Source organism: Phyllobates terribilis, unplaced genomic scaffold (genome assembly GCF_046119375.1).
Source record: "Phyllobates terribilis strain yellow unplaced genomic scaffold, ASM4611937v1 Scaffold_1__5_contigs__length_1240528914, whole genome shotgun sequence".
In the NCBI taxonomy this organism is placed as follows: Eukaryota; Metazoa; Chordata; class Amphibia; order Anura; family Dendrobatidae; genus Phyllobates; species Phyllobates terribilis.
This window is the reverse complement of record NW_027362761.1, coordinates 69,905,765-69,930,352: the sequence shown is the minus strand read 5'-3', so window position 1 is coordinate 69,930,352 and position 24,588 is coordinate 69,905,765.

Here is a 24,588-nt window from a genome sequence, read left to right as displayed (position 1 = left end):
AAAATGAATATTCACTGCTCCCCACGCCTATGGGCGAGGGGAGCAGTGAATATTAATTTTCCTTAATAGCCGGCACACTGTGCCTGCAGCGCAGCTCCTGGTATGTATGGCACCCTTCATCCCTGTATGTATGGCCCCCTTCGTCCCTCTTCCAGGGATGTATGACACCCTTCATCCCTGTATGCATGGCCCCCCACATCGTGGTAGGGAGAATGAATGGTCACTGCTCCCCACGCACGCAGTCCCGGCGTGGGGAGCAGTGACTATTCCGGCACAGAGCTGGACACAAAGCTGGAGGAGAGAGGAGGTGAATATAATTGTTTATTTTTTTTCTGTGCAGCGTGACGGGGATCAGGGAGTGCCAAGCATACCAGGATGAGGGGCGCCATACATACAGGGATGAAGGGTGCCATACATACCAGGAAGTGGGATGAGGGGGGCCATACATACAGGGATGAGGCATGGGGGGGCCATACATACAGTTAGGTCCATATATATTTAGACAGAGACAACATTTTTCTAATTTTGGTTCTAGACATTACCACAATGAATTTTAAACAAAACAATTCAGATGCAGTTGAAGTTCAGACTTTCAGCTTTCATTTGAGGGTATCCACACTAAAATTGGATGAAGGGTTTAGGAGTTTCAGCTCCTTAACATGTGCCACCCTGTTTTTAAAGGGACCAAAAGTAATTGGACAATTGACTCCAAGGCTATTTCATGGACAGGTGTGGGCAATCCCTTCGTTATGTCATTCTCAATTAAGCAGATAAAAGGCCTGGAGTTGATTTGAAGTGTGGTGCTTGCATTTGGAAGGTTTTTCTGTGAAGTAAACATGCGGTCAAAGGAGCTCTCCATGCAGGTGAAACAAGCCATCCTTAAGCTGCAAAAACAGAAAAAACCCATCCGAGAAATTGCTACAATATTAGGAGTGGCAAAATCTACAGTTTGGTACATCCTGAGAAAGAAAGAAAGCACTGGTGAACTCATCAATGCAAAAAGACCTGGGTGCACACGGAAGACAACAGTGGTGGATGATCGCAGAATAATCTCCATGGTGAAGAGAAACCCCTTCACAACAGCCAGCCAAGTGAACAACACTCTCCAGGAGGTAGGCGTATCAATATCCAAATCTACCATAAAGAGAAGACTGCATGAAAGTAAATACAGAGGGTTCACTGCACGGTGCAAGCCACTCATAAGCATCAAGAATAAAAAGGCTAGACTGGACTTTGCTAAAAAACATCTAAAAAAGCCAGCACAGTTCTGGAAGAACATTCTTTGGACAGATGAAACCAAGATCAACCTCTACCAGAATGATGGAAAGAGAAAAGTATGGCGAAGGCATGGTACAGCTCATGATCCAAAGCATACCACATCATCTGTAAAACACGGAGGCAATGTGATGGCTTCGGCATGCATGGCTGCCAGTGGCACTGGGTCACTAGTGTTTATTGATGATGTGACATAGGACAGAAGCAGCCGAATGAATTCTGATGTATTCAGAGCCATACTGTGTGCTCAGATCCAGCCAAACTGATTGGTCGTCGTTTCATACTACAGATGGACAATGACCCAAAACATAAAGCCAAAGCAACCCAGGATTTTATTAAAGCAAAGTAGTGGAATATTCTTGAATGGCCAAGTCAGTCACCTGATCTCAACCGAATTGAGCATGCATTTCACTTGTTAAAGACTAAACTTCAGACAGAAAGGCCCACAAACAAACAGCAACTGAAAACCACCACAGTGAAGGCCTGGCAGAGCATCAAAAAGGAGGAAACACAGCGTCTGGTGATGTCCATGAGTTCAAGACTTCAGGAAGTCATTGCCAACAAAGGGTTTTCAACCAAGTACTAGAAATGAACATTTTATTTACAGTTATTTAATCTGTCCAATTACTTTTGGTCCCTTTAAAAACAGGGTGGCACATGTTAAGGAGCTGAAACTCCTAAACCCTTCATCCAATTTTAATGTGGATACCCTCAAATGAAAGCTGAAAGGCTGAACTTCAACTACATCTGAATTGTTTTGTTTAAAATTCATTGTGGTAATATCTAGAACCAAAATTAGAAAAATGTTGTCTCTGTCCAAATATATATGGACCTAACTGTACATGGATGAAGGGTACCATACATACAGGGATGACGAGTGCCATACATACCAGGATGGGTGTGAGGAGGGCCACACATACCAGGATGAAGGGTGCCATACATACCAGGAAGAGAGGGGCCATACATACCTGGATGGTAGATTGGGGTGCCATGTATACCAGGATGGGGGATATTAACAGAATTGGGAGACATTACCCCTATAACAGTGTCAGCAGCAGACCCCCTCCCCCTTAACAGGGCATCATGACCACATTTTTTGCTTACATTTTTATTTCTATATTCCTCCTCTAAAACCTAGGTGCGTCTTATGGTCCGAAAAATACAGTAATAATGAAGTATTATCTATTATTTTATTGTTTCAAACATCATTTATATTAATATTTTGAAAATAATTAGATGGATATTACTGATTGCTATGGTGCGCTGTGATATTATAGGTTAGTAAAATTGCCATATTTGGTATTAGATTAGGGTATAATGTCTTCAATCAAACTACCGCAATTATGAATTCTATCTTAATAAAGACTTTTCATATTTCTAAATCTAAAGAGATTCTCAAAAGTTACAAGAAGAAACAGCCGCTATCCGGAAGTCCCAGAAGTTAACAATGCTAAGTGATAATAGACTGTCAATTACAATACATTCTCACCACTGACCACCAGGACTGCAGAGGATGATGGTCCTATGATGCTAAAGGAACTGTATTGTTATCAAGTTTTCGGCAAGTTCTAGGGGTTTCCTATCACCTGCAAAGCTTCAAAGAAAGCTGGTGAACAATAAAGCTACAATCCTGATATATGTCCTGCGCATCAAGGATTAAGTACTGGTTATGATGCTATATAAAGCAGAAAAGTGTCAAGTTAACCCTTGCTATGTTGACCAAGGAGTCACATCTGTTCCAAAAGTGACACGAGACCAGTGTGGACGACATGTAGGGATTCCAGAAATTTCCAAGGGAATCCACTGTAAGTCCAGGTGACACTGCACAAATATTAAAGCTACATATCATGTATTGACTTGGTTTTGTTACCAACATTTAATTTATGGACTTTGATTGACACGTGAATTTTTGCAAATAAAGAGTACAGTTTATGGACTGAACAATAACGAATGCAATTATGGACTGTACAATATCTACATGCTAAAATTTATTTCAAAGGATTTTTCATCTAAAGATTGTGTTTTAAAAGAACCAAGAAGATGATGGGACGAAGACCAGACGACATCGGATTGCTTCAATTTAGATTTAGGGAAGTATAAGAATAAGAATTTTATATAAATATTACTCACGGCTTACCATAACATGAATCCACATTATTATTCTATTGAATACGTATAACAATAATTCGATATTGATATTATTATGGACATTAAATTATATTGACAAAGAAGAAGAAGGAAAAGATTCTGTTATCCTAATGATGAACCTATCTACTTTGAGGGTTCCACTTGATGTTGGTCACCATCAAAAGGGAGAATTGTTAAATAATCAAATATTAATTTCTAATCTCAATTTTGTATTGCACAGATTGCATCAGCTGCATGGTGGGTTTTTAGCTGACATAACATTCAGGCTATTCTTGTATATTTAAGCTTAGGGCCTTATATAGAAAACATATGCTATGTGGGATGTATACAGTTGTGCTCAAAAGTTTACATACCCCTGCAGAATTTTTCCTTTCTAAGGCTATGTGCTCACGATGCAGAAATGAAGCAGAAAATTTCTGCTTCATTTCTGCATCTCCTTGCCAGGAAAAACGAGTGTGGATTTTGACACGCGTTTTTCGCGCGTTTTGCATATGCGGAATTGCCATGTGTTTTCTAATGCATTGCAGATGGCAATTCCGCATGCGTAAACGCACAAATAATGGACATGCTGCGGATTTTTGAGCGCATCAAAAACGCTGCGGAAAAAGCCACAGCATGGGCATTTCAAGTGCGGAATTGCATTGGAGACCATGGGGGAAGGATTACCAAGCGTTTCCCAAGCGTTTACACTGCAAAAATTCCTCAGCATAAACGCTTGTAAAACGCATCGTGGGCATGGACCCTTAGCCTTGTTTCCTCCCCTGCCCAGGAGCTGTGATATAATCAGATCATGTTCCTGCACGGTCAGACACAGCCATTACACAGTACCCAGCAGGGGCACATTTATAAGATTATCTGAGCACAGGAACATTTTATTGAAATACATTCATTTGTGGAACTTATTATCATTCCAAGAACTATTGATTAAAATGAATTTGTTCGTGGGAAAACCCATTTAAAAATAAAATAATGGCACGCCCAACCAAGGATGGGGAGCTGTGTCCCCCAATGAAGACTACAAGAAAGATATTTTAAGCTGAGTAAAAAATCTTCATTTCTCGTTCGCATTGTGGGATGACAGAGTAACCGTTGGACGTCTCAAACTGTCCAAGGGGTGGGAATAACTTAAGAATTAAACAGTCACCAAAGAATGTATTCCACCGTTGCTCAAGTGGTTGCCTAAGCAATTGCTGCCTGCAGTATCTTCCTCTCCAGATTTGCATCTGCCGAAGCAGAGGTGTGGAACCTGTAAAACTTGGAGAACGTATACCCTGATGAGCAAGTGGCAGCTTTACAGAGCTGCAAGGGTAATACCTGGTGAGGAACTGCCCAGAAACCTCTTACAGTCCACGCAGAGTGTGCCCTACCTTTGAATGAGGGAGCACTGACACCTGCACTATAAGCCTCGCTAATGTCTGATTTAATCCAGAAAGGAAAGATCAACCTAGAGGTGGTTGAACCTCTGCTAGAGAATACCGGGATAGACCCTAAAGCAGGGGTGGGCAATTCATATTCCCGAGGGGCCATATGAGAGATCGTGACTGTTGAGGCCAAACCAATTGGCTGAAATTAATTCTACACAATATTAATATAATTATAGACATTTATATTAATTCTATCATTTAATATTGAGCAGAATTAAGTATGCTGACATCCCCTATATACTGTAAGAGCCTCCTACATACAGTATGAGCCCCCAGCATACCGTATGAGCCCCCTACATACATCCTTACATACAGTATAAGCCCCCTACATACAGTATGTGCCCCCACACAGACATCTTCACGTCTGCTGTCTCACATTCTGATTGGTGGAAGATGCAGCTGGTGGCCCCTCCTCCACCAGTGCATTCACCACTGTCTGCATCAGAGGGCCAGATGCCCATGTCTGCCCTAAGGTATCCAAACGGAGCTTTGAGAGACAGGCAAAGCTGCACAGCTTCTGGCTACATCCACCTATGTGAGAACCTCTCAGGGAGACTGGAGGCGAAGTACCTAAAGAAGGGAGAGCAATCTCCTCATTAAAGTAAAAGGCGAAGAGTTACGCTAAAGTGAAAGGAGGGAGCTGAACACACTGTCCTAGATAAGGAGAGAGAAAAATCACAACAAAAAAACCCTCAAACTGGAGGGATCTCTCTATTCAGTGCAAAAAAGGGGGAGGACCGAAGGACGGTTGGATCCCTAGAGATCCACCGGATCCCAGGGAATAATCTGGTGTCCGCAAGTTTTCCCTGCCTGTGCAGGCAGTCTTGACCCCTGGCCTATAAGATAAATTCCACTGGTCTAGGATAGCCAAGGCAGCAGTTAGGCTTTGGGAGACTGCCCTAGCTCAATTTAGACCTGTAAGAAGTAAGAAGGATATTGCCCTACGAGCACTGCCCATAGGTTCTGCCCTATGAAACAGGTGCTAAATTAAATGGCAGAAAAGTGACCTTTATAGGGCCCATGTTTCTTAATCCTATTCAGACTAACCTAATCCAAAAGGACAGGAGCCTTCTGAATTGCGGACCCAACGGTCATGTCTGTAAACTAAATGACCAAAAAGAAATTGGGTAGACAAGGATAACCATGGGAAAGGTCTGTCTGGGAGCATCTACCACGATGAACGCGAGTTCTGGACTCAAACTAGAGAATCCTAAGCAAACCAGCATTCAAAATACTAAGTCCAAGCTGGGAAAGGAGAATCCTACCCTAATAAGGAAAGACCAAAATTCCTTTGGAACGTGAAAGAGCCCAGACATCTGTCCTGACCCATCACCTACCGGGGGAAGGTCTATTGCAGGCAGTAGGCTAATTGGGAAACCCTCAGAAGTGTAAAATCTCCACAAGCCCTGGAGGTCCAAGCAATGTATCTCAAATCCATTATCTGCACAACCTGCCTTAACCCCCAAATTAGACCTACTTGGCCACCGCTCCTATAGGAGGTGAAAAGATGGAAGCACTGCAAGAACTCTTCAACTACAGTCCTTGACTCTGGGTTGCAAAGGTTTAGGATAAGGTGGAGACTGAGACAGCATAAAGGATGAAACCAAGTACTGAACTAGCTGCATCAAAGGGAGGCCTGAATAGCCACTTCATGCATCTAAAAAGTACCACCTTACTCAGGAAGCATTCATGGCTGTGTCTAACCGTGTACGGAACACGGTCTGATCATACCACAGTTCCTAGGCAGGGGAGGAACCAAAAAAAGAGTATACCGATATTACAGCACGGGATCACAGCGAATTCTTTTTGTGAGGTAAAACATTTCTCTGCCTGTATTTAAACAATGTTTTACTTCAAAGAAAGAATCGTCTGCAATCCCCTGCTGAAATGCCTGTATACTCCTTTGCTTCCTCCCCAGCCCAGGAGATGTGGTATGATCAGATCATGTTCCGTACACAGTCAGGCACGGCCATTACACAGTATACAGCAGGGCCATATTTATAAGATTATCTCAGCACAGGGACATTTTATTTAAATACATTCAATTGTGGAACTTATTATCATTCCAAGCAACGTATCATAAGTCCATCATCTGCACGACCCGCCTTAACCCCCAAATTAGACGAACTTGGCCAGCGCTCCTATAGGAGGTGAAAAGATGGAAGCAGTGCAAGTACTCTGCAACCCAGCCAGATTCAAGGACTGTAGTTGAAAAGGTCTAGTTTAAGGAGGAGACCAAGACAGCATAAAGGATAAAACCAAGTACTGAACTAGCTGCATCAAAGGGAGGCCTCAATAGCCACTTAATGCATCTAAAAAATGCCGCCCTACTCAGGAAGCATCCATCCTGGTGTAGAGTGATCAATTGTCTGCTATTGGCTGAAGAAGCCTAGATGAGTGTAAGCCACCTGCATCCTACACTGCCCAAGAAAAAGATTTGCTGGGTAAGTCAGTAACCCCTACCACTAGAATTAGAGGAAATGTTCCTACTAAAGGCTGGAATCATCAATCAAAAGGGAGCCCTCATCCTTCAGCGGAAAGGCTGGAGCAGGGATACTTGGACTGCTTAAGGGATGCCCTAGGCTGAGAGGTCTCTTCGGAGACAAAAATACTTCCTGGAAGTTGAAGACGTGCAAAGAAGACCTGCAACTCCACCAAACTGAAGAGTTCTTGTCGATAGGTCTGTGTCACCTAGGACGGGATAAGAGACCTGTTGTTCACCCGAGGGATCTGAATTAGCTTGACAGACTCACGTAGGACGAAGCCAAGGTATCCCCTGGTCCGTGTAGACAAACTGACCTACCAGGCAGTTCCCATTAGACAGCGACTTGCCTTGAATAGTGGTCCGGGTGCCAACTGGATTACCTGCATGATCAGTCAAAGGCCTCGCTTGTGGTGATGGCCTGCAGAGAAAAAAGGAGATTTTTGTGTACTCACCGTAAAATCTCTTTCTCTTAGCCTCTAATTGGGGGACACAGGACCATGGGTGTTATGCTGCTGTCCACTAGGAGGCGACACTATGCATAATCTGAAAAAGATTAACCGTGGCTCCTCCTCTGCAGTATACACCTTTGTGCAAAAGCAATAGGAGGAACGTAACATGGATAACATACCATGCCTATAAGAAGGCAACTATGTACGAGCTCAAGAAAAAAACAATATGAGAACTCAACATAACAACGGCCCGGAACGGGCAACAGGGGTGGGAGCTGTGTCCCCCAATTAGAGTCTAAGAGAAAGAGATTTTACGATGAGTACACAAAAATCTCCTTTACTCTGTCGCCTCATTGAGGGACACAGGACCATGGGACGTCCCAGAGCAGTCCCTGGGTGGGAAGCAATGGACGAATATTGTGTAGACAGGCCCCTATAATTGGGGCACCACTGCCTGCAGAATACGTCTACCCAGTCTCGCGTCTGCTGAGGACTGGGTATGAACCCTATAGTGTTTGGTAAACGTGTGTAGGCTAGTCCAGGTGGCTGCCTTACACACTTGTTGTGCCGAAGCCTGGTGCCGAATGGCCCAGGAGGCCACTACCACACGTGTAGTGTGCGCCGTAATACCTGCTGGAAGAGGAGACTTTTTGAGGCGGTAGGCCTCTTGTATGGTGGATTTGATCCACCTGGCAAGGGTAGCTTTGGAAGCTGGCAGACCCTTGCAGCCGCCTTCCGGAAGAAGGAAAAGAGAATCAGATTTCCGGAAGGGCGCAGTCCTAGACACATAGATACACAATGCCCTGACAAGGTCAAGCATATGCAGAGCCTTCTCCACTCTATGAACCGGGACCGGACAGAGGGATGGCAGTGAAATTTCCTCATTGAGGTGGAAGTTGGACACAACCTTTAGAAGGAAGGAAGGGACCGTACAGAGAACTACCTTGTCCTGGTAAAAAGCCAGGAAGGGTCGTCTGCAGGAGAGTGCTGTCAGTTCAGACACCCTGCGTAGCGAGGTGATTGCCACTAGGAAAACCACTTTCTGGGATAGAAGGCGGAGTGGGACTTCCCTAAGGGGTTCAAAAGGTGTTTCCTGCAATGCTGTCAGCACCAGGTTGAGATCCCACTTTTCTAGTGGTCGTCTGTAGGGGGGGAACCAATCAGGAAACCCCCTGAAGAAATGTCCTTACTTGCAGCTTGTTAGCAATGCACCTCTGAAAGAGCACTGAGAGAGCTGACACCTGGCTCTTAAGGGAGGCCAGGGATAGTCTGGCCTCCAAACCCGATTGGAGAAACCCAAGTACCCTGGGGAGGAAATAAGGGAATGGGGTCTGGCCACGAGATTCGGACCAGGTAAATGTTACGGGTCCGGGAGGAGGAACCTCTGAGATGCAATACAAGGGGGAAGTCCCTGTAAGGAAGCAGGTGACTCCCAGGGAAGGCAAGCAGGCAGCCACAACAAGTGATGGGGACAGTCTCTGGGTAGACAAGCGGGTTGGCACGGCAAGTGACGGGGACAGTCTCAGGGTAGACAAGCGGGTTGTCACGGCAAGTGACGGGGACAGTCTCAGGGTAGACAAGCGGGTTGTCACGGCAAGTGACGGGGACAGTCTCTGGGTAGACAGGCGAGGCGGATACCTGACAGGTAACTGGCGGGCGCTCCCAGGTGAGTGAGCTGACGGAGACAGCAGGTAACAGGCGGGTAACTGGGGGACGCTCCCAGGTGAGCGGTCAGACAGACGAGGCAGGTGACAGGCAGGTAGCTGGTGGATGCTCCCAGGTGAGCGGTTTGACAGACGAGGCAGGTGACAGGCAGGTAACTGGTGGACGCTCCCAGGTGAGCGGTCAGACAGGTGAGGCAGGTAACAGGTGGACACTCCCAGGTGAGCGGTCTGACAGACGAGGTAGGTGACAGGCAGGTAACAAGCAGGTAACTAGTAGACGCTCCCAGGTGAGCGGTCTGGCGGACAAGGCAAGTAACAGGCTGGCAGGCAGGACGAGAAGTCAGGCTAGCAGCGGAACCTGAGGGCTGAAGCACAGGTGAGACACAGTGCAAACAACATTGCTCGGGCACCTCCATTTTGGAGGAGGTGCCTTATATATGGGAGGTCCTCCGGCAATTGGCCGGGGACTCCTTAGGACGGTGTGCGCGGTCCCTTTAAGAGAGGGGGAGCGCGCGCCCTAAGCACACTGCCGGGGAAGGAGCGCATGCCGGAAGCAGCGGGGAGAGAAGCGCTGGAGGACGCCGTGCCAGAAGCGGGGAGGTGAGAGGGACGGCGTCTCTGCCTAGCAAGGGGCAGAGACGCCGATGCTACAGTACCCCCCCCCCTTTAGGCCCCCTCTTTTTTAGGCCAGAAAGAAATTTTTCAAGGAGAAGCGGGGCGTTGATGTTCTCCCTGGGTTCCCAAGTTCTCTCCTCAGGACCAAACCCCTTCCAATCTACCAGAAAAAAGGTCTTTCCTCTTACCGTCTTGGTGGCCAGAATACTCTCTACCTCAAAGCGGAAACCGGAGCAGGGGGAGTACCTGGATTGTTGGAAAAAGAGTTAAAGACAACAGGTTTGAGGAGAGATACGTGGAAGGAGTTGGGAATCCGTAAGGTGGCCGGGAGTTTTAATTTGTAGGCCACTGGATTAATTTGCCTGAGTATTTCGAATGGGCCGATGAAGAGAGGACCTAACTTGTAGGAGGGTATCTTGAGCCGTACATGTTTGGAGGAGAGCCAAACCTTGTCTCCCGGACGGAATTGAGGCGGATCCAGACGTCTCTTATCAGCATATCTCTTCATCCGCTCGGAGGACTGAAGAAGTGCGGACCTAGTACTCTCCAAAATGGTAGAAAACTCGCTGACGAGACTGCGCGGCAGGGTTGTCTACAGAGGCGGAGACGGGAAACGGAATCCGGGGGTGCTGGCCATAGACAATAAAGAACGGGGACTTGGAAGAGGATTCGCTCTCGTGGTTATTGTAAGAGAATTCGGCCCAAGGGAGGAGGTCCACCCAATCAGAATGGTGGGCATTAACAAAATGCCAGAGATAGCTGGTAAGGATCTGATTGATCCGCTCCACTTGACCATTGGACTGAGGGTGGCAAGCGGAGGAGAAGTCCAGGGTGACGTCCAGCAGTTTACATGTGGCTCTCCAGAAGCGTGAGGTGAACTGAACCCCTCGATCCGACACGATGTGGAGGGGTAGGCCATGGAGACGGAAGATATGGCGGATAAAGTCCTTAGCCAGCTCAGGTGCAGACGGAAGACCAGGCAGGGGAATGAAGTGGGCCATTTTAGAAAAGCGGTCCGCCACCACCCAAATGACAGTACACCCGGCAGAGACAGGAAGATCGGTAATGAAGTCCATAGCGATGTGTTGCCACGGGGCAACAGGTATGGGAAGCGGCAGGAGATGACCAGCTGGTAAGTGTCTGGGAACTTTGTTGCGGCCACAAGATGAACAGGCAGAGACGAAGTCTGCCACATCCTTACACAGGGTAGACCACCAGTAATGCCAGGAAATGAGTAGGAAGGTCTTTTTTTGGCCGGCATGGCCAGCTAGTTTAGAAGAATGACCCCAGCGAAGAACCTTCTCACGGTCAGGTGGCTCCACGAACGTCTTGCCTGGCGGAAGACGAGTCAAATCCAAGGGGGCCACATTCATCACCTTGGAGGGGTCGATAATGTGCATAGGCTCCTCCTCTTGGTCAGAGGACAGGAAGGATCGGGACAAGGCATCAGCTTTGACATTCTTGTCCGCCGGGCGGAAATGAAGGATGAAATCGAAGCGGGCAAAAAACAAAGACCACCGGGCCTGACGTGGATTTAGTCTCTGGGCATTTTGGAGATATGCCAGCTTTTTGTGATCCGTGTAGATGATCACCGGGTATAGAGTCCCTTCAAGCAGGTAACGCCACTCCTCCAGCACCAATTTAACGGCTAACAGTTCTCGGTCTCCTATGGAGTAATTGCGCACAGAGGAGGAGAAGATTTTAGAGAAAAAGCCGCAGGTTACCATTCTCCCGGATGAAGACTTTTGGGTGAGCACCGCTCCGGCTCCAGAGGAGGAAGCATCAACCTCCAGGTAGAACTGTTTGTTGCAGTCCGGACGGTGCAGCACAGGGGCAGAGGAGAAGGCTTGCTTCAGGGAAAGGAAGGCCTCCTCAGCTTCGGGTGGCCATACCTTGGGATTTGCTCCCTTACGGGTGAGCGCAGATATGGGCGCAGTCCGAGACGAGAAGTGAGGAATGAAGAGACGATAGTAATTAGCGAAGCCCAGGAATCGCTGTATCGCCTTCAAGCCCTCCGGACGGGGCCACTTTAGGACAGCAGAGAGCTTCTCGGGATCCATTCGCAAGCCTGTCTGGGAGATAACATAGCCCAGGAATGGAAGAGAGGTCTGCTCAAAAAGGCACTTCTCGTATTTAGCATAGAGGTGGTTCTGCCTGAGCCTAAGCAGGACCTGACGAACATCCCTCCGGTGTGTGGGAAGATCCGGAGAGAAGACCAAGATGTCGTCCAGGTATACCACCACGCAGGAGTAAAGAAGGTCACGGAAGATGTCATTGACCAGTTCTTGGAAGACGGCGGGAGCATTGCAGAGACCGAAGGGCATCACACGGTACTCATAGTGTCCGTCCCGGGTATTAAATGCCGTTTTCCACTCGTCTCCCTGACGGATACGGACCAGGTTATACACTCCACGTAGATCCAGCTTGGAAAAGATCCTGGTGCCTTTAAGGCGATCAAATAACTCAGAGATGAGCGGAAGGGGGTATTTATTTTTAACCGTGATCTGATTGAGTCCTCTATAGTCAATACAGAGACGTAGTGAACCATCTTTTTTTTTGACAAAGAAGAATCCGGCTCCAGCCGGGGAAGTAGACTTCCGGATGAATCCCCTGGCCAGATTCTCCTCTATGTACTCAGACATGGCCCGGGTTTCAGCCGCAGACACCGGATAAATACGCCCACGGGGTGGAGTGGCGCCAGGTACCAGGTCGATCGGGCAATCATATGGCCTATGAGGTGGCAATGTCTCTGCTTCCTTTTTACCGAAGACGTCAGCATAGGGCCAGTAAGGAGCCGGAAGACCGGGTAAATTAGCTGGGGTAGGTGGAGGACGAACCGGAACCAGGCAGGTCTTATGGCAGACCGGCCCCCACCGGAGTACTTCACCGGAATGCCAGTTCAACACGGGTTCATGTGTCTGGAGCCAAGGTAGACCTAGCAATAGGGAGTGGGAGAGTCCGGGCAACACATGGAAGGAGATTACCTCTGAGTGCAGCATTCCCACCTGCAGGGTTATGGATTCCGTGATGAGCAGGATGGTCACCGGAAGGAGTCTTCCATCCACGGAGGCGACTGACAAAGGTTCAGCCAGAGACTTGGTGGGAATACGGTATTTCTCAACCAGGGACTGGGAGATGAGGTTACCAGCGGATCCAGAATCCAGGTGGGCGAGTTCAAAGTGACGGTTCTCTCCCCAGGAGATAGATACAGACAAAGTCAGGGTTGGAGAGGACTTATTGTTGTCTAGGGCGACCTCTCCGAGCGGTCCTAGACACTGGAGTTTCCCAGCCTCTCCGGGCAGGAACGAATCAGGTGCTTCTTACTGCCACAATAGAAACAACTCCCCTCGGCTCGGCGTGACTCTTGGCGAGATTTGACCATCTTGGTCTGGTCGATCTGCATGGGTTCGGGTGAGTGCGCCCGGGGAGTGACAGAAGAGGAGACAGGTTTCTGGAAAGTAGGAGCTAGGCGGGGAAACCTTCTCTCACGGGTGGTCTCTTTGGTGCGTTCTTGAAACCGGATGTCAATCCGGGTAGCCAGCGACACCAGGTTATCCAGGGTGGTAGGAATGTCCCGACCGGCAAGCTCATCTTTAATCCGACCGGAAAGACCCTCCCAGAAGACGGACACTAGGGCCTCATTATCCCAGGCAAGCTCAGAAGCGAGGGTGCGGAACCATATGGCATATTGGCCCACGGTGAGACTCCCTTGGCGGAGACGTAGCAAAGAGGAGGCAGATGAGGTCTTTCGTCCCGGTTCATCGAAGACTCTCCGGAAAGCAGTGAGGAAAGACGACAGGTCGGACACCAGGGGGTCCCCTCTCTCCCACAGGGGGTTAAGCCATGCCAGTGCCTCCCCAGTGAGATGGGACTTGATGAATGCCACTTTGGCCCGGTCAGAAATAAACTGGTGAGCCAAGAGTTCAAAGTGCAGGGTGCACTGGTTTATGAAGCCCCGAGCTTGAGCGGGGTCGCCTCCGAAGCGAGGAGGTGCAGAAAGCCGGGGTCCGGGGCAGGATGCCATGGTATTAGTGGGCAGCGGCGCTGCCGGGGTGCGAGTCGTGACACTAGCGGTGGTTGCTGGTGGAGCAGTCAGTGTGTCCAGGCGGGAGTTGACATTCCGCAGGTGATTCAGGATGGACTCCTGCTGGGATCTCTGACGGGAGACTTCATGGTATAGGTCAGAGAGCGAGGGAACTTGGGTGCCACCGGGTTCCATGGCCCGAGCAAACTGTTACGGGTCCGGGAGGTGGAACCTCTGAGCTGCAATACAAGGTGGAAGTCCTTGTAAGGAAGCGGGTGACTCCCAGGGAAGGCAAGCAGGCAGCCACAACAAGTGATGGGGACAGTCTCTGGGTAGACAGGCAGGTGGTCACAGCAAGTGACGGGGACAGTCTCTGGGTAGACAGGCAGGTGGTCACAGCAAGTGATGGGGACAGTCTCTGGGTAGACAGGCAGGTTGGCACGGCAAGTGACGGGGACAGTCTCAGGGTAGACAAGCGGGTTGTCACGGCAAGTGACGGGGACAGTCTCAGGGTAGACAAGCGGGTTGTCACGGCAAGTGACGGGGACAGTCTCTGGGTAGACAGGCGAGGCGGATACCTGACAGGTAACTGGCGGGCGCTCCCAGGTGAGCGAGCTGACGGAGACAGCAGGTAACAGCCGGGTAACTGGTGGACGCTCCCAGGTGAGCGGTCAGGCAGACGAGGCAGGTGACAGGCAGGTAGCTGGTGGACGCTCCCAGATGAGCGGTTTGACAGACGAGGCAGGTGACAGGCAGGTAACTGGTGGACGCTCCCAGGTGAGCGGTCAGACAGGTGAGGCAGGTGACAGGCAGGTAACAGGTGGACGCTCCCAGGTGAGCGGTCTGACAGACGAGGTAGGTGACAGGCAGGTAACAAGCAGGTAACTAGTAGACGCTCCCAGGTGAGCGGTCTGGCGGACAAGGCAAGTAACAGGCTGGCAGGCAGGACGAGAAGTCAGGCTAGCAGCGGAACCTGAGGGCTGAAGCACAGGTGAGACACAGTGCAAACAACATTGCTCGGGCACCTCCATTTTGGAGGAGGTGCCTTATATATGGGAGGTCCTCCGGCAATTGGCCGGGGACTCCTTAGGACGGTGCGCGCGGTCCCTGTAAGAGAGGGGGAGCGCGCGCCCTAAGCACACTGCCGGGGAAGGAGCGCATGCCGGAAGCAGCGGGGAGAGAAGCGCTGGAGGACGCCGTGCCAGAAGCGGGGAGGTGAGAGGGACGGCGTCTCTGCCTAGCAAGGGGCAGAGACGCCGTTGCTACAGTAAAGAAGGCTTTCCAGGTACGGTAATACATTTTTGCAGAGGTTGGCTTCCGTGCCCTGATCATGGTTCCAATGACGTCAGGCGATAACCCTGACTGGGTTAAAACCCAGGTCTCAATGGCCACGCCATCAAATTGAGGGCCCCTGAGTTCTGGTGGTAGAACGGGCCTTGTGACAGAAGATCCGGGCGGTCGGGGAGACGCCAGGGGACGTCTGCTGTGAGCTGTACGATGTTGGCGTACCATGTACTTCTGGGCCAGTCCAGAGTGATTAGGATGGTTGGAACTCCCTCTTGCTTGATCTTCCTCATCACTCTGGATATCAGGGGGAGAGGTGGAAAAATGTACAGGAGCTGGAACTGGGTCCAGTCCTGAACCAGGGCGTCCGCTCTTAGCGCCCGCGGGTCGTGTGGTCTGGCCAGGAAGTTGGAGACCTTGGCATTGAAGTGGGATGCCATTAGGTCCATGTCCGGAGTCCCCCAGCGATGGCAGATCTGGCGAAAAACTTTGGAATGGAGAGACCACTCTCCCGAGTCCATTCCTTGCCGGCTGAGGAAGTCTGCTTCCCAGTTGTCCACACCCGGAATGTGGACCACAGAGAGAACCGAACCTGTGTCTTCCGCCCAGTGGAGAATGTGTGTCACTTCTCGCATCGCCTGGGCACTGCGGGTCCCCCCTTGGTGATTCACATATGCCACAGCCGTGGCATTGTCCGACTGTACTCTGATGTGAGAGGCTGCCAGTAAGTGATGGAAGGCTCTCAACGCCAGGAGGATGGCACGAATTTCCAAGATGTTGATGGGCATGGGCGCGTGTGCTGGGGACCACTTGCCCTGTGCTCTGTGGTGTAAGTGTACTGCACCCCAACCTGTCAGGCTCGCGTTGGTGGTCAGAACCTTCCATTGACCCGTGAGAAAGGATTTCCCCTTTGTTAGTGAGGTTGGCTTGAGCCACCGGTGCAGGGACCTCCTGGTTGACGACGTTAGCTGGAACTCCCTGTCGAGAGAAAAAGGGTTCCTGTCCCATGACTTGACGATGACTAGTTGGAGAAGCCTGAGGTGAAGCATGGCAAATGGGACCGCTTCTATTGCCGCCACCATCCTGCTGAGGACTCTCATGGCAAACCGGAGAGATCGAGGGGGTTTGCTGAGTAGGGTGCGAACTCCTAAACGGAGAGGCAGTGCCTTGTCCTGAAGGTGTTGAATAACATTCCCAGGAAGGTCAGAGACTGACTCGGGGTTGGTGATGACTTTTGTAGGTGACTAACCAGCCCAGGCGACTCAGAGTGTTGATTGTGATTGAGACGCTGAGCTCGCAGTCCTTGATGGTGGGAGCCTTGATAAGGAGATCGTCCAGGTATGGAACGACTACTATGCCTCTGGAGTGCAGGACGTCCATGGTGGCTGTCATGACTTTAGTAAACACTCTGGGAGCCGTGGCGAGTCCGACGGGAGAGCCGCGAACTGGTAGTGGTCCTGATCGATTGCGAACCTGAGAAATTTCTGATGGGCGGGCGCAATTGGTATATGCAGGTATGCGTCTTGTATGTCTATGGAGGCGAGAAATTCTCCCTTCTCCATGGACGCAATGATGGACCGAAAGGACTCCATGCGGAAGTGACGTACCCGTACATATTTGTTGAGCTGTTTTAAATCCAGTATGGGCCGTACGCCGCCTCTTATCTTGGGGACTACGAATAAATTTGAGTAGAGCCCTTGGAAGCGCTCGGCCGCGGGGACCGGTACTATGACTCCTGCTTGAAGAAGCAAGGGGACCGCTTGGTGGAAGGCACGAGCCTTGGCTGGCGGTTTTGGGGGAACAGAAAGAAAGAGTCTGTTTGGTGGGTTGGAAGTGAACTCTATCTTGTATCCCGTAGACACTAGTTCCCTGACCCACCTGTCTTCTGTAATACGCAGCCAGACTTGATGAAAGAGCGAAAGACGGCCGCCTACAGGTGGGGTGTCTTCCGGAGTTCGTGAGTCATGATGAGGAGGAAATCTGAGATTTTCCTCCTTTGAACTTTGACTGGCCTGCTCTTGACTGCCAGGTCTTGTCCGACTTTTGCGTCGACCGCCGAGTTGTCCCTGCGCGGGGCGCGGTTGCTATTATGTGCTGGTCGCGAGATGGACAAGCCCGAAGAGTTCCAAAAGGATCGGAATCGAGTTTGGTTACGCTTTTTGTAAGTGCGTTTGGGCTTCAGTTGGGGGAGAGAGGTACTCTTACCCCCGCTGGCGTTTGATATCATCGTGTCCAACTGTTCACCAAAAAGTCGACCACTGAGGTATGGGAGGTGCGTGAGGGACTTCTTTGAGGCTGCGTCAGCTTTCCATTCCCGCAGCCAGAGGATACGCCGAATCGTGATGGCGTTTTATGCTTTCCATGCTGCACCCCTTGCAGAATCCAGAGCTGCATGAAGCATGTAATATGCTACAACTGCTATTTGGGCCGCTTGGTCCGACAGCTGAGGAGCAGATACTTGTAGGCCAGCTTGTAAATTTTGGGCCCAAGCCAGGATGGCCTTGGCAGCCCAAACTGAGGCGAACGCTGGAGCCAGGGAGGCCCCTATGGCCTCGAAAATTGAACGAGCCATGCGTTCTACCTGCCGGTCTGCTGTGTCCCTGAGGGTTGAGCTATCTGGCAGTGAAAGGAGTGACTGTGCTGCTAGCCTAGAGACTGGGGGATCCACTTCAGGTGGATCTGTACATTGTTTGGTGACTTCCTGTGGGAAGGGGTACCTCGTCTCCAGATATTTGCGATTGGTAAACTTCTTCTCAGGCTGTGAGAACTGCTTTTTAAGGATCGCCTTAAACTCTGGGTGGTCAAAGAAGACCTTAGGCTTAGGCGGTTTCAGAACTCCTTCAAAGGAAATCTTGTGTCTTGGTGCCTCCGGGGGTGGATCAGAGATGTCCAGCACCCGATGGATGGATGAGATTAGATCATCAACTAGCGCTGTATTGCTAGGGGGGATTGGGATTAGGGACCCTTCGGTTTCCTTGTCTGAGTCGGAATCACAGATGTCTTCCGAATCCTGTGTATCGCTAAGGCGTCCCCTGCTGGGTGAAAAGGGAGGGAGGCCTTCTCTGGTCAGGGATGGCTGTGGAGATCTGCATTGTCTGTCCCTGGCAGGGGACGGTCTACACTGTGTTCCAAATTATTATGCAAATAATATTTTCTCAGATTTTCCAAAATTACCTATATGAATTGCAGTCATTGTAATTTTCCAGTCAAATAGCTATTAGAGTACAATTGAAAGGTTTTTGTACAAACTGCCTATGATAACAGTATATTTTTTAAAAAATAAAAAACTCAAACTGCACTCAAAATGCATGTTCCAAATTATTATGCACAGCAGAGTTTTCAACCTTTTCATTTTAATAAAGAACAAAAAAATGGTCATTTTTTAAATGATAAGCATTAGCAGGTTATTACAAACTGAAATCAAACAGTTTTCAACTCAAAACTTTATTCTAGGTGATGTTACATTTGCACATAGGACCCCTTGTTCGAAAGGAGCTTCTGAACTCTCTTGTCCATTGAATTTGTCAGGTTTTGGATGGTTTCTGCTTCAATTGTTTTGCATGAGGAAACAATACCCTCCCAGAGTTGTTGCTTAGATGGGAACTGCCTCCCGCCATCATAGACACTCCTTTTGATGATGCTCCAGAGGTTCTCAATGGGGTTGAGGTCAGGGGAGCATGGGTGCCACACCATAAGCTTGTCTCCTTTTATGCCCATATCAGCCAGAGATGCAGATGTGTTATGTGCAGCATGAGACGGGGCAAAAATAGTCTGGTGTAGGCCAGAGAAACAGAAGTTTGGTTTAGCAGTTCCACGGTTCAAACCTCTGTATTATCCACTTTTGGGCCATTTGTATCTAAAAAAAAAACAGTTTTGAGTGTGTCGCTCACTGTTCAGACACAAATATATCTGTTGAAAATAGTCTGGTATACACCAGTAAATTATAACTGTGGTTTTGCTGTTCCACGGTAAAAAATCTATTATCCTGCTTTTGGCATTTTTTGCCGTTAAAAAAAACTAATATTGTCTCCCTGATTTTTCAGACACAAATATATCTGTTGAAAATAGTCTGGTGTAGGCTCGAGAAATACAAGTGTGGTTTTGCAGTTCCACGGGTCAAATCTCTGTATTATCCTGCTTTTTTGCAGTTTTTGCCATAAAGAAAAACAGTAGTAGTGTCTCCTGATTGTTCAGACACAAATATATCTGTTGAAAATTGTCTGGTATACTACAGTAAATTATAACTGTGGTTTTGCTGTTCCATGGTAAAAAATCTCTATTATCCTGCTTTTGGCATTTTTTGCCGTAAAAAAAAAATAATATTGTCTCCCTGATTTTTCAGACACAAATATATCTGTTGAAATAGTCTGGTGTAGGCCAGAGAAACAGAAGTGTGGTTTTGCAGTTCCACGGGTCAAATCTCTGTAATATCCTGCTTTTTTGAATTTTTTGCTGTATGGAAAGACAGTAGTGTCTCCTGATTGTTCAGACACAAATATATCTGTTGAAAATAGTCTGGTGTAGGCCCGAGAAATACAAGTGTGGTTTTGCAGTTCCACGGGTCAAATCTCTGTATTATCCTGCTTTTTTGCAGTTTTTGCCATAAAGAAAAACAGTAGTGTCTCCTGATTGTTCAGACACAAATATATCTGTTGAAAATAGTTTGGTGTAGGCCAGATTACTAGAACTGTGGTTTTGCAGTTCCACGGGTCAAATCTCTGTATTATCCTTCTTTTGGCATTTTTTGCCGTAAAGAAAAACAGTAGTGTCTCCTGATTGTTCAGACACAAATATATCTGTTGAAAATAGTCTGGTGTAGGCCCAAGAAATACAAGTGTGGTTTTGCAGTTCCACAGGTCAAATCTCTGTATTATCCTGCTTTTTTGCATTTTTTGCCGTAAAGAAAAACAGTAGTGTCTCCTGATTGTTCAGACACAAATATATCTGTTGAAAATAGTCTGGTGTACGCCAGAATACTAGAACTGTGGTTTTGCAGTTGCACAGGTCAAATCTCTGTATTATCCTTCTTTTGGAATTTTTTGCCATAAAGAAAAACAGTAGTGTCTCCTGATTGTTCAGAAACAAATATATCTGTTGAAAATAGTCTGGTGTTGGCCTGAGAAATACAAGTGTCGTTTTGAAGTTCCACAGGTCAAATCTCTGTATTATCCTGCTTTTTTGCATTTTTTGCCGTAAAGAAAAACAGTAGTGTCTCCTGATTGTTCAGACACAAATATATCTGTTGAAAATAGTCTGGTGTAGGCCAGATTACTAGAACTGTGGTTTTGCAGTTCCACGGGTCAAATCTCTGTATTATCCTTCTTTTGGCATTTTTTGCCGTAAAGAAAAACAGTAGTGTCTCCTGATTGTTCAGACACAAATATATCTGTTGAAAATAGTCTGGTGTAGGCCCGAGAAATCCAAGTGTGGTTTTGCAGTTCCATGGGTCAAATCTCTGTATTATCCTGCTTTTTTGCATGTTTTGCCGTAAAGAAAAACAGTAGTGTCTCCTGATTGTTCAGACACAAATATATCTGTTGAAAATAGTCTGATGTAGGCCAGATTACTAGAACTGTGGTTTTGCAGTTCCACGGGTCAAATCTCTGTATTATCCTTCTTTTGGCATTTTTTGCCGTAAAGAAAAATAGTAGTGTCTCCTGATTGTTCAGACACAAATATATCTGTTGAAAATAGTCTGGTGTAGGCCCGAGAAATACAAATGTGGTTTTGCAGTTCCACGGGTCAAATCTCTGTATTATCCTGCTTTTTTGCATTTTTTGCCGTAAACAAAAACAGTAGTATCTCCTGATTGTTCAGACACAAATATATCTGTTGAAAATAGTCTGGTGTAGGCCAGAATACTAGAACTGTGGTTTTGCAGTTCCACGGGTCAAATCTCTGTATTATCCTTCTTTTGGCATTTTTTGCCGTAAAGAAAAACAGTAGTGTCTCCTGATTGTTCAGACACAAATATATCTGTTGAAAATAGTCTGGTGTAGGCCCGAGAAATCCAAGTGTGGTTTTGCAGTTCCATGGGTCAAATCTCTGTATTATCCTGCTTTTTTGCATGTTTTGCCGTAAAGAAAAACAGTAGTGTCTCCTGATTGTTCAGACACAAATATATCTGTTGAAAATAGTCTGGTGTAGGCCAGATTACTAGAACTGTGGTTTTGCAGTTCCACGGGTCAAATCTCTGTATTATCCTTCTTTTGGCATTTTTTGCCGTAAAGAAAAACAGTAGTGTCTCCTGATTGTTCAGACACAAATATATCTGTTGAAAATAGTCTGGTGTAGGCCCGAGAAATACAAATGTGGTTTTGCAGTTCCACGGGTCAAATCTCTGTATTATCCTGCTTTTTTGCATTTTTTGCCGTAAAGAAAAACAGTAGTATCTCCTGATTGTTCAGACACAAATATATCTGTTGAAAATAGTCTGGTGTAGGCCAGAATACTAGAACTGTGGTTTTGCAGTTCCACGGGTCAAATCTCTGTATTATCCTTCTTTTGGCATTTTTTGCCGTAAAGAAAAACAGTAGTGTCTCCTGATTGTTCAGACACAAATATATCTGTTGAAAATAGTCTGGTGTAGGCCCGAGAAATCCAAGTGTGGTTTTGTAGTTCCACGGGTCAAATCTCTGTATTATCCAGCTTTTTTGCATGTTTTGCCGTAAAGAAAAACAGTAGTGTCTCCTGATTGTTCAGACACAAATATATCTGTTGAAAATAGTCTGGTGTAGGCCAGATTACTAGAACTGTGGTTTTGCAGTTCCACGGGTCAAATCTCTGTATTATCCTTCTTTTGGCATTTTTTGCCGTAAAGAAAAACAGTAGTGTCTCCTGATTGTTCAGACACAAATATATCTGTTGAAAATAGTCTGGTGTAGGCCCGAGAAATACAAGTGTGGTTTTGCAGTTCTACGGGTCAAATCTCTGTATTATCCTGCTTTTTTGATTTTTTTGCTGTAAAGAAAAACAGTAGTGTCTCCTGATTGTTCAGACACAAATATATCTGTTGAAAATAGTCTGGTGTAGGCACGAGAAATACAAGTGTGGTTTTGCAGTTCCACGGGTCAAATCTCTGTATTATCCTGCTTTTTTTGCATGTTTTGCCGTAAAGAAAAACAGTAGTGTCTCCTGATTGTTCAGACACAAATATATCTGTTGAAAATAGTCTGGTGTAGGCCAGATTACTAGAACTGTGGTTTTGCAGTTCCACGGGTCAAATCTCTGTATTATCCTTGTTTTGGCATTTTTTGCCGTAAAGAAAAACAGTAGTGTCTCCTGATTGTTCAGACACAAATATATCTGTTGAAAATAGTCTGGTGTAGGCCCGAGAAATACAAATGTGGTATTGCAGTTCCACGGGTCAAATCTCTGTATTATCCTGCTTTTTTGCATTTTTTGCCGTAAAGAAAAACAATAGTATCTCCTGATTGTTCAGACACAAATATATCTGTTGAAAATAGTCTGGTGTAGGCCAGAATACTAGAACTGTGGTTTTGCAGTTACACGGGTCAAATCTCTGTATTATCCTTCTTTTGGCATTTTTTGCCGTAAAGAAAAACAGTAGTGTCTCCTGATTGTTCAGACACAAATATATCTGTTGAAAATAGTCTGGTGTAGGCGCGAGAAATACAAGTGTGGTTTTGCAGTTCCACGGGTCAAATCTCTGTATTATCCTGCTTTTTTGATTTTTTTGCTGTAAAGAAAAACAGTAGTGTCTCCTGATTGTTCAGACACAAATATATCTGTTGAAAATAGTCTGGTGTAGGCCCGAGAAATACAAGTGTGGTTTTGCAGTTCCACGGGTCAAATCTCTGTATTATCCTGCTTTTTTGCATGTTTTGCCGTAAAGAAAAACAGTAGTGTCTCCTGATTGTTCAGACACAAATATATCTGTTGAAAATTGTCTGGTGTAGGCCAGATTACTAGAACTGTGGTTTTGCAGTTCCACGGGTCAAATCTCTGTATTATCCTTCTTTTGGCATTTTTTGCCGTAAAGAAAAACAGTAGTGTCTCCTGATTGTTCAGACACAAATATATCTGTTGAAAATAGTCTGGTGTACGCCAGAATACTAGAACTGTGGTTTTGCAGTTCCACGGGTCAAATCTCTGTATTATCCTTCTTTTGGAATTTTTTGCCGTAAAGAAAAACAGTAGTGTCTCCTGATTGTTCAGACACAAATATATCTGTTGAAAATAGTCTGGTGTAGGCCCGAGAAATACAAGTGTGGTTTTGCAGTTCCACGGGTCAAATCTCTGTATTATCCTGCTTTTTTGCATTTTTTGCCGTAAAGAAAAACAGTAGTGTCTCCTGATTGTTCAGACACAAATATAACTGTTGAAAATAGTCTGGTGTAGGCCAGATTACTAGAACTGTGGTTTTGCAGTTCCACTGGTCAAATCTCTGTATTATCCTTCTTTTGGCATTTTTTGCCGTAAAGAAAAACAGTAGTGTCTCCTGATTGTTCAGACACAAATATATCTGTTGAAAATAGTCTGGTGTAGGCCCGAGAAATACAAATGTGGTTTTGCAGTTCCACGGGTCAAATCTCTGTATTATCCTGCTTTTTTTCATTTTTTGCCGTAAAGAAAAACAGTAGTGTCTCCTGATTGTTCAGACACAAATATATCTGTTGAAAATAGTCTGGTGTAGGCCAGAATACTAGAACTGTGGTTTTACAGTTCCACGGGTCAAATCTCTGTATCATCCTTCTTTTGGCATTTTTTGCCGTAAAGAAAAACAGTAGTGTCTCCTGATTGTTCAGACACAAATATATCTGTTGAAAATAGTCTGGTGTAGGCCCGAGAAATCCAAGTGTGGTTTTGCAGTTCCACGGGTCAAATCTCTGTATTATCCTGCTTTTTTGCATGTTTTGCCGTAAAGAAAAACAGTAGTGTCTCCTGATTTTTCAGACACAAATATATCTGTTGAAAATAGTCTGGTGTAGGCCAGATTACTAGAACTGTGGTTTTGCAGTTCCACGGGTCAAATCTCTGTATTATCCTTCTTTTGGCATTTTTTGCCGTAAAGAAAAACAGTAGTGTCTCCTCATTGTTCAGACACAAATATATCTGTTGAAAATAGTCTGGTGTAGGCCCAAGAAATACAAGTGTGGTTTTGCAGTTCCACAGGTCAAATCTCTGTATTATCCTGCTTTTTTGCATTTTTTGCCGTAAAGAAAAACAGTAGTGTCTCCTGATTGTTCAGACACAAATA